Below are 13,060 nucleotides of genomic sequence, written 5' to 3'. Positions count from 1 at the left end.
TACATTTGGATGGTGACACTGGTTGTGGAGTATTGCACTTTATCACAATTTTGGAGTGTTGCTTGTCACTGGTGGGAGTTTAGGAGGAATCACTTTAGTGTCACGAGTAGAGATGAGCGAAGAAATGAAAAATTCGATTCGGCTGATTCGGCGAATTCCAGTGTGAAATTCGATTCGATGCGAATTTCTCCGCTACGAAGATGACTTATTTAAAGGGTTTCTAGGCTTCAGAGAGCCTTTAAATTAGTGCAGAACACTGTACCTTTAATTTAAATGCCCTTGGAGATGAGGAAGGAGAAGGAGAAGGAGAAGGATGAGAAGAAGGAGAAGGATGAGAAGAAGGAGAAGGAGAAGGATGAGAAGAAGGAGAAGGATGAGAAGAAGGAGAAGGATGAGAAGAAGGAGAAGGAGAAGGATGAGAAGAAGGAGAAGGAGAAGGATGAGAAGAAGGAGAAGGAGAAGGATGAGAAGAAGGAGAAGGATGAGAAGAAGGAGAAGGATGAGAAGGAGAAGGATGAGAAGGAGAAGGATGAGAAGAAGAAGGCTGAGAATAAGGAGAAGGATGAGAAGAAGGAGAAGGAGAAGGATGAGAAGAAGGAGAAGGATGAGAAGAAGGAGAAGGAGAAGGATGAGAAGAAAGAGAAGGATGAGAAGGAGAAGGATGAGAAGAAGAAGGATGAGAAGAAGAAGGATGAGAAGAAGGAAAAGGATGAGAAGAAGAAGGATGAGAAGAAGGAGAAGGATGAGAAGAAGGAGAAGGAAGAGAAGAAGGAGAAGGAGAAGGATGAGAAGGAGAAGGATGAGAAGAAGGAGAAGGATGAGAAGAAGGAGAAGGATGAGAAGAAGGAGAAGGAGAAGGATGAGAAGAAGGAGAAGGATGAGAAGAAGAAGGATGAGAAGAAGGATGAGAAGGATGAGAAGAAGGAGAAGGATGAGAAGAAGGAGAATGATGAGAAGAAGGAGAAGAAGGAGAAGGATGAGAAGAAGGAGAAGGATGAGAAGAAGGAGAAGGATGAGAAGAAGGAGAAGGATGAGAAGAAGGAGAAGGAGAAGGATGAGAAGAAAAAGGATGAGGAGAAGGAGAAGGATGAGAAGAAGGAGAAGGATGAGAAGGAGAAGGAGAAGGATGAGAAGAAGGAGAAGGAGAAGGATGAGAAGAAGGAGAAGGATGAGAAGAAGGAGAAGGATGAGAAGGAGAAGGAGAAGGATGAGAAGGAGAAGGATGAGAAGAAGGAGAAGGAGAAGGATGAGAAGTAGGAGAAGGAGAAGGATGAGAAGAAGGAGAAGGATGAGAAGAAGGATGAGCAGAAGGAGAAGGATGAGAAGAAGGAGAAGGATGAGAAGAAGGAGAAGGATGAGAAGAAGGATGAGAAGAAGGATGAGAAGAAGGAGAAGGATGAGAAGAAGGACAGTTCTGTGACAGTTTCTGTCTATTTCTGACAGTTCTGGGACATTCACTCCATACAGCGGTTTCAACCGCTGTATGGAGGGAATGTCATAGAACTGTCAGAAATAGACTATTAATGACAGTTCTGGGACTGTCCTTCCATGCAGCGGTTGAAACATTGTATGTATTTGTTTCCATAAATGGATCCATTTATGGAAACAAATACATACAATGTTTCAACCGCTGCATGGAAGGACAGTCCCAGAACTGTCATTAATAGTCTATTTCTGACAGTTCCATGACATTCCCTCCATACAGCGGTTAAAACAGCTGTATGCAGTGAATGTCCCAGAACTGTCATAAATAGTCTATTTCTGATAGATCTGGGACATTCACTCCATACAGCTGTTTTAACCGCTGTATGGAGGGAATGTCATGGAACTGTCAGAAATAGACTATTAATGACAGTTCTGGGACTGTCCTTCCATGCAGCGGTTGAAACATTGTATGTATTTGTTTCCATAAATGGATCCATTTATGGAAACAAATACATACAATGTTTCAACCGCTGCATTGAAGGACAGTCCCAGAACTGTCATTAATAGTCTATTTCTGACAGTTCCATGACATTCCCTCCATACAGCGGTTAAAACAGCTGTATGCAGTGAATGTCCCAGAACTGTCATAAATAGTCTATTTCTGATAGATCTGGGACATTCACTCCATACAGCTGTTTTAACCGCTGTATGGAGGGAATGTCATGGAACTGTCAGAAATAGACTATTAATGACAGTTGTGGGACTGTCCTTCCATACAGCGGTTGAAACATTGTATGTATTTGTTTCCATAAATGGATCCATTTATGGAAACAAATACATACAATGTTTCAACCGCTGCATGGAAGGACAGTCCCAGAACTGTCATTAATAGTCTATTTCTGACAGTTCCATGACATTCCCTCCATACAGCGGTTAAAACAGCTGTATGCAGTGAATGTCCCAGAACTGTCATAAATAGTCTATTTCTGATAGATCTGGGACATTCACTCCATACAGCTGTTTTAACCGCTGTATGGAGGGAATGTCATGGAACTGTCAGAAATAGACTATTAATGACAGTTCTGGGACTGTCCTTCCATGCAGCGGTTGAAACATTGTATGTATTTGTTTCCATAAATGGATCCATTTATGGAAACAAATACATACAATGTTTCAACCGCTGCATTGAAGGACAGTCCCAGAACTGTCATTAATAGTCTATTTCTGACAGTTCCATGACATTCCCTCCATACAGCGGTTAAAACAGCTGTATGCAGTGAATGTCCCAGAACTGTCATAAATAGTCTATTTCTGATAGATCTGGGACATTCACTCCATACAGCTGTTTTAACCGCTGTATGGAGGGAATGTCATGGAACTGTCAGAAATAGACTATTAATGACAGTTGTGGGACTGTCCTTCCATACAGCGGTTGAAACATTGTATGTATTTGTTTCCATAAATGGATCCATTTATGGAAACAAATACATACAATGTTTCAACCGCTGCATTGAAGGACAGTCCCAGAACTGTCATTAATAGTCTATTTCTGACAGTTCCATGACATTCCCTCCATACAGCGGTTAAAACAGCTGTATGCAGTGAATGTCCCAGAACTGTCATAAATAGTCTATTTCTGACAGTTCTGGGACATTCACTCCATACAGCGGTTTCCGGCAAAAAGTGTATGTGCAGAGTTCCTCTATTCTGCAGATACACTTAGAGGAGCTCTGCAGATACACTTAGAGGAGCTCTGCACATACACTTTTTTCCGGTTTGGAATTATTCTTATTTTCATCCTACTTCTTCTTCTTCTTCTTCATCCTCATCCTCATCCTCTTCTTCTTCTGAGGATGAGGATGAAGAAGAAGAAGAAGAAGAAGAAGAAGTAGGATGAAAATAAGATTAATTCCAAGCCGGCAAAAAGTGTATGTGCAGAGCTCCTCTAAGTGTATCTGCAGAGCTCCTCTAAGTGTATCTGCAGAATAGAGGAACTCTGCACATACACTTTTTGCCGGCTTGGAATTATTCTTCTTTCCATCCTACTTCTTCTTCTTCTTCTTCTTCATCCTCATCCTCAGAAGAAGAGGATGAGGATGAGGATGAGGATGAGGAAGAAGAAGAAGAATGAAAAGAAGAATAATTCCAAGCCGGCAAAAAGTGTATGTGCAGAGTTCCTCTATTTCTGACAGTTCTCTCACAGCTTCTTCACATGTACAGCGGTTGAAATATCTGTATCCTAAATGGAAACTAATAGATACAAATTGTATCTATTAGTTTCCATTTAGGATACAGATGTTTCAACCGCTGTACATGTGAAGAAGCTGTGAGAGAACTGTCAGAAATAGAGGAACTCTGCACATACACTTTTTGCCGGCTTGGAATTATTCTTCTTTTCATCCTACTTCTTCTTCTTCTTCTTCTTCTTCTTCTTCTTCTTCATCCTCATCCTCATCCTCTTCTTCTGAGGATGAAGAAGAAGAAGAAGTAGGATGAAAAGAAGAATAATTCCAAGCCGGCAAAAAGTGTATGTGCAGAGTTCCTCTATTTCTGACAGTTCTCTCACAACTTCTTCACATGTACAGTGGTTGAAACATCTGTATCCTAAATGTAAACTAATAGATACAATGTTTCAACCGCTAAACATGTGTTCCTTCTGTCAGAGAACTGTCAGAAATAGCGGAGCTCACTGCAGGGACACTTTTGCCGGCTGATCGGGAAATGTTCGATTCGCGCACCCGAAGTAGGCAAAATTTCGGTTTCGACACGAATCGAATATTTCCTGAAATTCGACTCGAATTCCGGTTCGCCTAGTTCGATTCGCTCATCTCTAGTCACGAGTGCTGTTTTTTGTTGTAATGATAATGCACTATATTGAGTTTATATTTTTTTGAGGTATCCTGATTTGAGGATTCGGGATTGAAAATCAGCAAAGTGGATTAGTCCCCAACGTTTGAAAAAGCACCTTTATATTGAAAAGCACTGTATATGGACTTTTATGTGGACATTTGCTGACATATGTTTTGCACTGTTGGGGGTGGTAGAGGGTGCATCGAGTAGTTATTATTTATATTTTATTTTGTTTACACTTTCAGGGGTGAGAGTGATACTTTTAGAGGTAGAGGGTGCATCGAAAAGATTTTATTTACACTCCCTGTTGCATAGCCACTTCTATGTTGTCCGTACATACTTGCAAAGCATTGGAGACAGATATCAGTGCAATTGCTGGCTTGCAGGCATTTCTGGCCATCTAACATTTGTGAGGTCTAGGACTTGGGCAGCATGAGGATTGTTTTCTTTTGCAGAAGAACGTGCCCCAGTCGAATAGTATGTGGAAGATCGAGCTTGTCTCAGGCTGCCCTCATTGGATTCTTCATCTTTCCTGGATGTCCTCCTGGACCTCTACAGAACTGAAATACATAAATGTACCAGCATAAGTGCACTCTTCTTTTTTTTTTTACTTACCTAGCCAGAGTAGAGGAGGGTCTTGTTTGGGCAGTGAATGGCTCATCTCAAACACAGGGCAAAAAGAGCAGCTATAAGACAGGAAGAGGATTTAGATTACTCTTTTTTTTTTTGGAAAGAAAAAAAGGAAACAATAAAGGAGGGTGCATGGGAGAAAGGAAGAAGGGGAGAAAAGAGGAAGAAAGGAAAAAAAAAAGAAGACTTACCACAGGTGAATACTGGTGATACTTCCAGGTTCTCTCAGCATGGCCGGCCTCCACAGAAGCCGCACGAGGCCACACTAAAGCTCCTGGGACTAAACAGTGGAAGGGGTGAGGTAAAGGGAAACAACTTCTTCCCTCATCCTGGAAGGAAAAAAATAGGAATTCAAGTAAGGGCAAAAATAGCTTATTTGCCCATAACCAAGATGGCCACCATAGTGTTGAGCTGCACTGCGCATGTGTGAACTGGCATCTCTAGGACCCGGACAGCCAACTCAGTCACGTCGGGCATCCATGCATGCGCACCGCGCCCAAGAAGATGCCGGGACACAGGAAAAGCCGAAGAGGGGAGTGCGACGGCTCTATAGGGGAGGGAAAAACAAAAAGCAAAGAAAGAGAAAGCAGAGGGGTGAAAAAAATACCTGGGGAGAGACAGAGCAGGATCATAGAATGAAGAAGACAAACAGAGGGACAGAGAAGGAGAGTGGGTGAGCGCATGGAAAGTAATGGAGATAGCTGCTCTCTCTGTCCTAAGCTTCATGAACCCATGGCAGACATGGTGCTTTTGGATAAGCAACAGCTGCTGTCCCAAAAGACCCCCAGAAGGGACTCCCTACTTTATCAGCGCCTTTAGATGCCTAAGAGTAGGGAGTGCAACTGGGAGAGGTTGAACCCAGGCGGAAGCTGTTCATGGCAGAGGTAAGGACCACCGACTTACATTCACTGACCATAAGGTATGAGGAAAAAAAGAAAAACGCTGAGGGTACCTTAATCCTTTCTTTTATATATTCACTGGTCCTGAGGGAGGAGTCTAAGGCGGAGTTTATCACAGGTATACTGCCATGGAGGCTCCAGGAAATTAATTTGCCCTAGCGAGTATGAGGAGCAGGTTCTTTGATCTATCCTGTGCACCATATAAGCCACAGGTATAGAACTGGTGGCCCTCCAGCTGTTGCCAAACTACAAGTCCCATGAGGCATTGCAAGATTGACAGTTACAAGCATGACTTCCAAAGGCAGAGGCATGATGGGACTTGTAGTTTTGCAACAGCTGGAGGGCCACCAGTTTTACACCCCTGATATAAGCACTGAGATGGGGCCAACCTGCAAATAACAGTCCTATATCATTGTTGTTTTTATAGCAACAGATAAATCTAAGCAGGAGGCAATCTCTAATACCAAAAACCCGACACTCGTGAAGTTGTCATTGCAGCTTTTTCTCCTGAAGCTTCCTCCACATTGATTAGCTGGAAAAAGATTATACAACCATGACAACCTATCCATGCAAAACTCACATTAAAAATGTATTGGGTGCTTTACTTGGCGTGCTGAGACAAATAACAGTAATAACAAATGTATTACCCAAAGGGGGGTCTTATCTATTTACAGTCGGCTGTCAAATAATTCTTGTAATAGCAGTATATTGTCAACAATGTATCTTGGAGTACCCATTGTGCTCACACTAAAGCAAGGAAATTGATTTTCTGGTGTACATAAGGGAATTTCTAGAGAAGTGCAAATACAGCACAAAAATCAGAGGTGCCTTATTCATATGATTTTCACCAGAATATCTACCCACTCTGTTAAAATACACAGGACATGCTTGCTATTTTAGTCATTTGCTTATCTGAAGCATGGCATGTCACAATCTGATTTAATTAGTCCCCAAGGATCGCATGACAAGAGTGTGCTAGAGGGGACATATAGCAGATAATTTTGCAGGTTTAGGAAACCCTAATTAGCTGTATGATTTACACATAGATATAATTTATCCTCAGCTGCCTTAGTAACTTGCTAGTCTGGTCCAATGTATTCTCCACCTTGGAGTGATTATAGATATTAATAAGAAAAATGTTTAGAGTATGTTCTGTAAAGGACTAATAAACCAATAGAATGAATGTAAGTGTATAGTGTAATGATGCAAACGTTTTTTTTTTACTCTGTTATGTCACCAGTAATATTTATAATAGAAAATAAAAATGAGTTGGGTTCCAAAAGCATACATTTTTAATCCACTCTACACTTAACCTATTTGACAGGCATTCCTTTATTGTTCACTTTTGTCGACACCTATTATAGTGTCCTATGTATCATTTAGTTGCCACCTCATCCCTTTAAATCCAAACAGATACTAATTACACAGGTTCTGTGGCTGATTAGGTGTTAATTAAACTCACTTAGGGTTGGTTCACACTTGATGCGATTTAAAATTGCACGTTTTGTTTGCGATTTCACCGTGTTTTCTGAAGATTTGCTTGCAACATGTGAAGATTTCCCAACGATTTCTTGCATTTTCCATTGCGTTTTGGAGTGCAATTTCTATTGTATGTATGTGAAATCGCATCAAACTGCAGAAAAAGTAATACAAGAACAACTTTTGAAATCGTGCTGCAGCAAATCGTGTATGTTAAGACACTCACATTTATTTGATCCAATTTCAGGTATGATTTAAATTCCCAAATCGCACCTGAAATCACAGCGGTGTGAACTAGGGCTTAGTGCTTTATCTGCATTAAATTAGCTTCTGAATCTGTGTCATTAATATGTGTTCGGTTTTAAAGGGATGAGGTGGCAACCTTAATACTAGCACATCTTCCTCTTTTTTACTCTAGTCCACGGGTGTCAAACTGGTGGCCCTCCAGCTGTTGCCAAACTACAAGTCCCATGAGGCATTGCAAGATTGACAGTTATGAGCATGACTCCCAAGGGCAGAGGCATGATGGGACTTGTAGTTTCGCAACAGCTGGAGGGCCACCCATTTGACACCCCTGCTCTAGTCTATCTAAATATCTGGTTTCACAGAAGATGGCAATTTTGGCAGTAGAGGTAGCAACTCCTAATATGGTTGTGGCCTGGGATCCAGCACAAGAATGCTTGTCTTGGCCATGCCAATTTCATGCTGTTTAGTCATTTCTTGCTTATTCTTAGGGGTTTGATAGCAGCATACCACACACCCTGTGGCGAACTGTGGGGCTGATAGCAGTGCACCTAATGAGCTATGGTGACTTGAAGGTGGAGCCAAAATATTGTTTAGCTGTGCAAGCAACAAATGTACAATCATCATAATACACAGGCAGCAAATGGTTAGTTGTTACAATACACGGGCAACAAACAGGCAATTGTTACCATATATGGATATAGCAAACAGTAAAACATTGACATATGCGGGTAGCTAATGGGCAAGTATTACAATGCACAACAAACAGGCAATTGTTACAAAACACAGGCAATGACAATAACAGTTTCAGTAACTGGAATCCATTTTGCCCCTTCTTTTATACTTACTTTAGGCCTCTCAGCAAGCAGCAGGCTGTAGTTTCATTGTACAGCATAGGAAAAGCCTGGGGCTGGCACAGGCTGTGCTCTCTCCTCTTACCGCTTCTCCTTCTGACCATGAGGAATATGTGTGGACAGAGAGAGGAGCTGGAGGAGAGAGCACTTCCCATGCCTCCTCATGGTTATTTCCTTCTCTAAAGGCCCAGCTTGCTACCTAGCAGCTGACCAAAGTAGTGAAACGGATGTTACTACTCCATTAAGTGGCTGGGTCAGAGGGGACCTTAAGACCACATAATCTTTTTTGAGTAGTCAAAGTTCTCACCTATAGTTACTCAGTTATTGACAGGGAAGGTGTTGCGTGTCCTGGCCTGCATTTTCCATCACAGCCAAGGTAAGATTAACTATATCCCTTCCATTCATGCAATTTGAAAACCTGGCTGAAAAAATATGGACTAGTTAACAGATGTGCACTTGGCCATGTCTTATGTACACAGCTCACCTGGAAAGAATAAGGATGTTCTAGCCAGGGGAAAGGATGGAAGCATGCTGGAAAACCTTGAAAGAATTACATGCCAGACAGAAGCAATACAATGTGGGCAGCAGCATCCAAAGAGAACAGAATATTCATCAACCAGTAGAAAAAAAGTAAGACACAACTGCTAGACTTTAATCAAGCTCTCAATGTCCCAATGTGCTACAGATAAAGGAGCAGTTTGCAATTAAGCACCTGAATGGGAAACCCACTGCAATTTCCTGACTTTAAATTGGGGAACATTCTATGCTATGTAATGGCATGGAAGATTGGTTGTACTGTGTGAGTGCTGCACAAGCAAGCACAAACTTGCACATAAATGCTCCTCTAGTTGGCATGGTTGGTTTGAAACATCAATTGTGCTTTAAATATCAGCTGGCTCCATGTCAGGAGCGTCTAGCGCTCCTGATCCGTTACAGCTGCCGGTCTCATTCCAGCATGCTGGTTTTGGCTATGATGCACTGTCACGTACCTGATGGGAGACTGAATTGACGAGGTTGGCCTCACTTGTGTCACTAATCCTGAGCCTGCTGAGGTTGGAACAGAGGGCGTCTAAGGACCAGGGGGACAAGAGCGCCAGGGTTTTGCTTGTGGCTCTTGCAGATGATGACCTTGATAAGCAGGATATCCTCTGATTTGGGTACTGTGGAGATAGACCAGGCAGGTACAGTGGATTGCCAGATGCACAGCAGAGCCAGGTATGCAACCAGGACACAGGACTGGAACGGAGTTGTAGGATAGCCAGGGTCATAACAGTCGGGCAGCACGGTACAGGATCAGGAGGAAATGCCAGAGTCAGGAACAGAGCCGAAGTCCGGAACCGGGGGGGGCAGGAGAGTACTCAGAGTCGGGTCAGGAACAAGCCGGGTCAGAACCAAAGGAAATCGCACAGGAAACAGGACATGGGGGGAGCTGAAGACCAGTCAGCACTGAATGAGCACCGAGGTGCCCTTTAAATAGCCTGCCCAGCATCGACAGGTGCGCCTGGGTCCTTGTGCCTGCCGGTGCCGTCATTGGTGACAGGCGCCCCTGGGTCCTAGTGCCCGCCTGCCTGTATGCCTTGTCGGGATCCTGCACATGTGCAGATTCATGTGCTTCAGCGATCTCCTTGTTCCCTGACAAGCACTCTCCTTGTCTGTCTGTCCACCTGCAAGGTGATTGATGTGGCCAGTCTCTGGGTGAAAAACAAACCCAATTTAAGCCAGCCAAGCCTGCACTCTCATGCTTGTGTTATTGCGTTAGTAACACATGCTGCAAGCTCCCTGTCTTTCTGTCCTGCTCTACTGTGTGGATTCCCTTGTTGAAGACCTCTAATTGGATATTGATTAATCTCTAAATTCTGCCTGCCTTTTGACTATGGATCTGTACGGACCCTGACTATCCTGACCCTGTATGAAAAAAAAAATCTTTTAGAATGTCTTACTATTATCCCAAAAGTAACAAATGATGCCCGAGATGCTTGTGATATGGGTGTAATGTCAGTTTCTATTTGTTACCTTTCACCAGGCAAACATTTACCCAGAATGAGAGATGACATTAAGGAGCCCTCTACACTGTGTGCACAGTTTATGGAGATTCCTGTGTGAATGGCAGAAAGACTGGGTGTTTGGCAGAGTGAACTTTCAACTGCAATGTAACGTGAGAAATTTAGCAGCTGCATTATTATCACTGCCAAATATTACAGCTTCCTGCTCAGGGCTTCTGGTTGTTAAGAATCAGGCATGTGCCGGTTTCCTAACAACCAGTGACCCATCCCCACCCGTAATATTCAGACTCCTGGTTGATAGGTAAATGTAAACAAAGGGAGAGTGGGGTCCACTCCCAAAATTGTTTCTGGCCTGGTGTGGATGTTAAGAGGAACCCTATATAAAAATGTTGTCCCCCAAAAATCCATGCCAGACCTTCATCTAAGAAGGCAGCCTGGCTGGACAGAAAAAGGGGTAGACCACCCCTCAACATGGTCTAGTAACTTGCCAGGGAGACCACCCAGCAAAGAAACTTGTTCCCATGTATTACGTACCTGGTGATGGAGGCCAATGGAGAGAAGGCTTCCCTTGCGGCTAAGTTCCGAACTCCCCTGAGAGTGGGACAGCGGGAGTCAGGCCCAAAGTTGCACAGGTCGCCTGTAAGAGTGCTGGTTGGTGGTCCACTCAGAAGCACAGCTGGTGCACGGAGATAGGTCTGCAGACAGGAGGCACCTGTGTGTGATATGCAAGCCCTTCCAGGATTTAGGTGTTTACTGGGTAGTCGCTTCAAGCCAAGGTCAGGTACCAGGTGGGAATCACAGCAGACGTAGTCAGATGGGATAGCCGAGGTCATACACAGAGGAGCGAGAGAGAGAGAGTATCCGTAAGCCAGGCCGAGGTCAGATCAGGGGTAAGGCAGAGTAGACAGGTCCAGGAGTAAGCCGACTCGGCAACAAGAGATCACGGGTCAAGTCACAAGAAACAGGAACAGGGCACGGGGAGCTAGAGATCATCCAGCAACTTGAGGAAGTGATGAGCCGCCTAATAAAGGCCATCTGGCACCAGACTGAGGCTGATGTGTCCTTCTGCGGCCATGCAGAGTACTGGCAGAACTGCCAGATCTTCCAGAACCTCTGCCGTGGACAGGACCCTGACACCATGTTGATGACCACAAGGGCCTTTTCCCCACAACCCTGGCCCAATGGTTGTGGGGATCTGCAGACAGGAAACTTATCAGAATCTTGAAACCCACTTTAAAAATAGGAAGGCCCCCAGATACCACTCCCCTGTGAATGAATGACTAAGGTTTTTTTTTTGCACACAAATCCCACTTTTTCCTTAAAAGTCTACTACATTATTTGATGGGGACCCCAAACGGGGTTTTTTTTTTACACTATCCCTTTGTTTACATTCAGCCTTTATTATATCCTCAGCTGGAAGTTGAATGTGCACTGGTTGTTAGGACACTGCAGATGGCAGGCTCCCTAACAACTAGGAGCCCTGAGCAGAAAGCTGTCACATTTAGTAGCTGTAATAACTCCTCTGCCAAATGTTTCACTTCACACTGCAATTGGAGATTTGCTTGGTCATTCATTCGACTGTTTGCACAGGTATCTCCATAGACTGTGTATACAATGCAGAAGTCTCCCTCATATTATTTCCCCTCCAGGTCAAATAGAGTTATGAATTTCTATTTACAGTAAGTCCCCGACTTACGAACATTCGAGTTGCGAACTTTCACAGATACGAATGGACCTCGCATTATAAACATTAGTAGATGCAAACAAAGTACCGGAAGTAGCTCACGTATCTGCCGGACATTGTCACAGCTGTGCTGCTGTGTGCTTACTGTACAGTACAGTGCCATAGTGTACTGTACAGAGCCCAGGATGTCCGGAAGCAAGAGGAAAAGCAGTTTTGATGTGGAGGGGACTGCTAGGAAGCACAAAGCAATAACCATGAAAACAAAAGTGAAAATAATTGAGAAATTAGACTGAGGCAAAAGATGGTAGACATCGCTCATTCTTATAACATGAATCGTTCACCCATTGGCACAATTCTGAAGAGCAAGGCCAAGATCATGGAACATGTGAAGTCTGCTGTGCCTATGAAGTCAACAATAATATCCAAAAAGCGTGGGAAAGTGATAGAGGAGATGGAGAAACTTCTCACTGTGTGGATGCAGGATCAGCATCAGGTTCCACTCAGCTTAATGCTTATTCAAGAAAAAGCTAAAAGCCTGTTTGAAGACTTGAAGAAAAAACGGGGTGAACAGTGTGCATCTTTTACCGCCAGCCATGGATGGTTTAACAGATTCAAGGCTAGAGCCAACCTTCATAATGTAAAAGTAAGTGGTGAGGCTGTGAGTACAGATACCATAGCTGCCCAAGAATTTCCAGCAACACTTAGAGAAATTGATGAAGGTGCTTATTTACCCCCACAGGTTTTGAACATTGATGAGACAGGACTGTACTGGAAGAGGATGCCAGAACGAAGTTACATCAGTAAAAAGGAAAAGGTGATGCCAGGCTTCAAAGCAGCAAAGGACAGACTTACTCTGTTGTTTGGTGGCAATGCTTCCTGTGATATGAAACTAAAGCCTCTCTTAGTTCACCATTCAGAGAACCCAAGTGCCCTCAAAAACATAGCCAAGGGCTCTCTACCTGTTGTTTGGAAGAGTATCTCCAAAGCCTGGGT

Source organism: Staurois parvus, unplaced genomic scaffold, assembly GCF_062004578.1.
Source record: "Staurois parvus isolate SC_StPar_1 unplaced genomic scaffold, SC_StPar_1.0 ptg000020l, whole genome shotgun sequence".
Lineage (NCBI taxonomy): Eukaryota > Metazoa > Chordata > Amphibia > Anura > Ranidae > Staurois > Staurois parvus.
Note: the sequence above shows the minus strand (reverse complement) of the source record.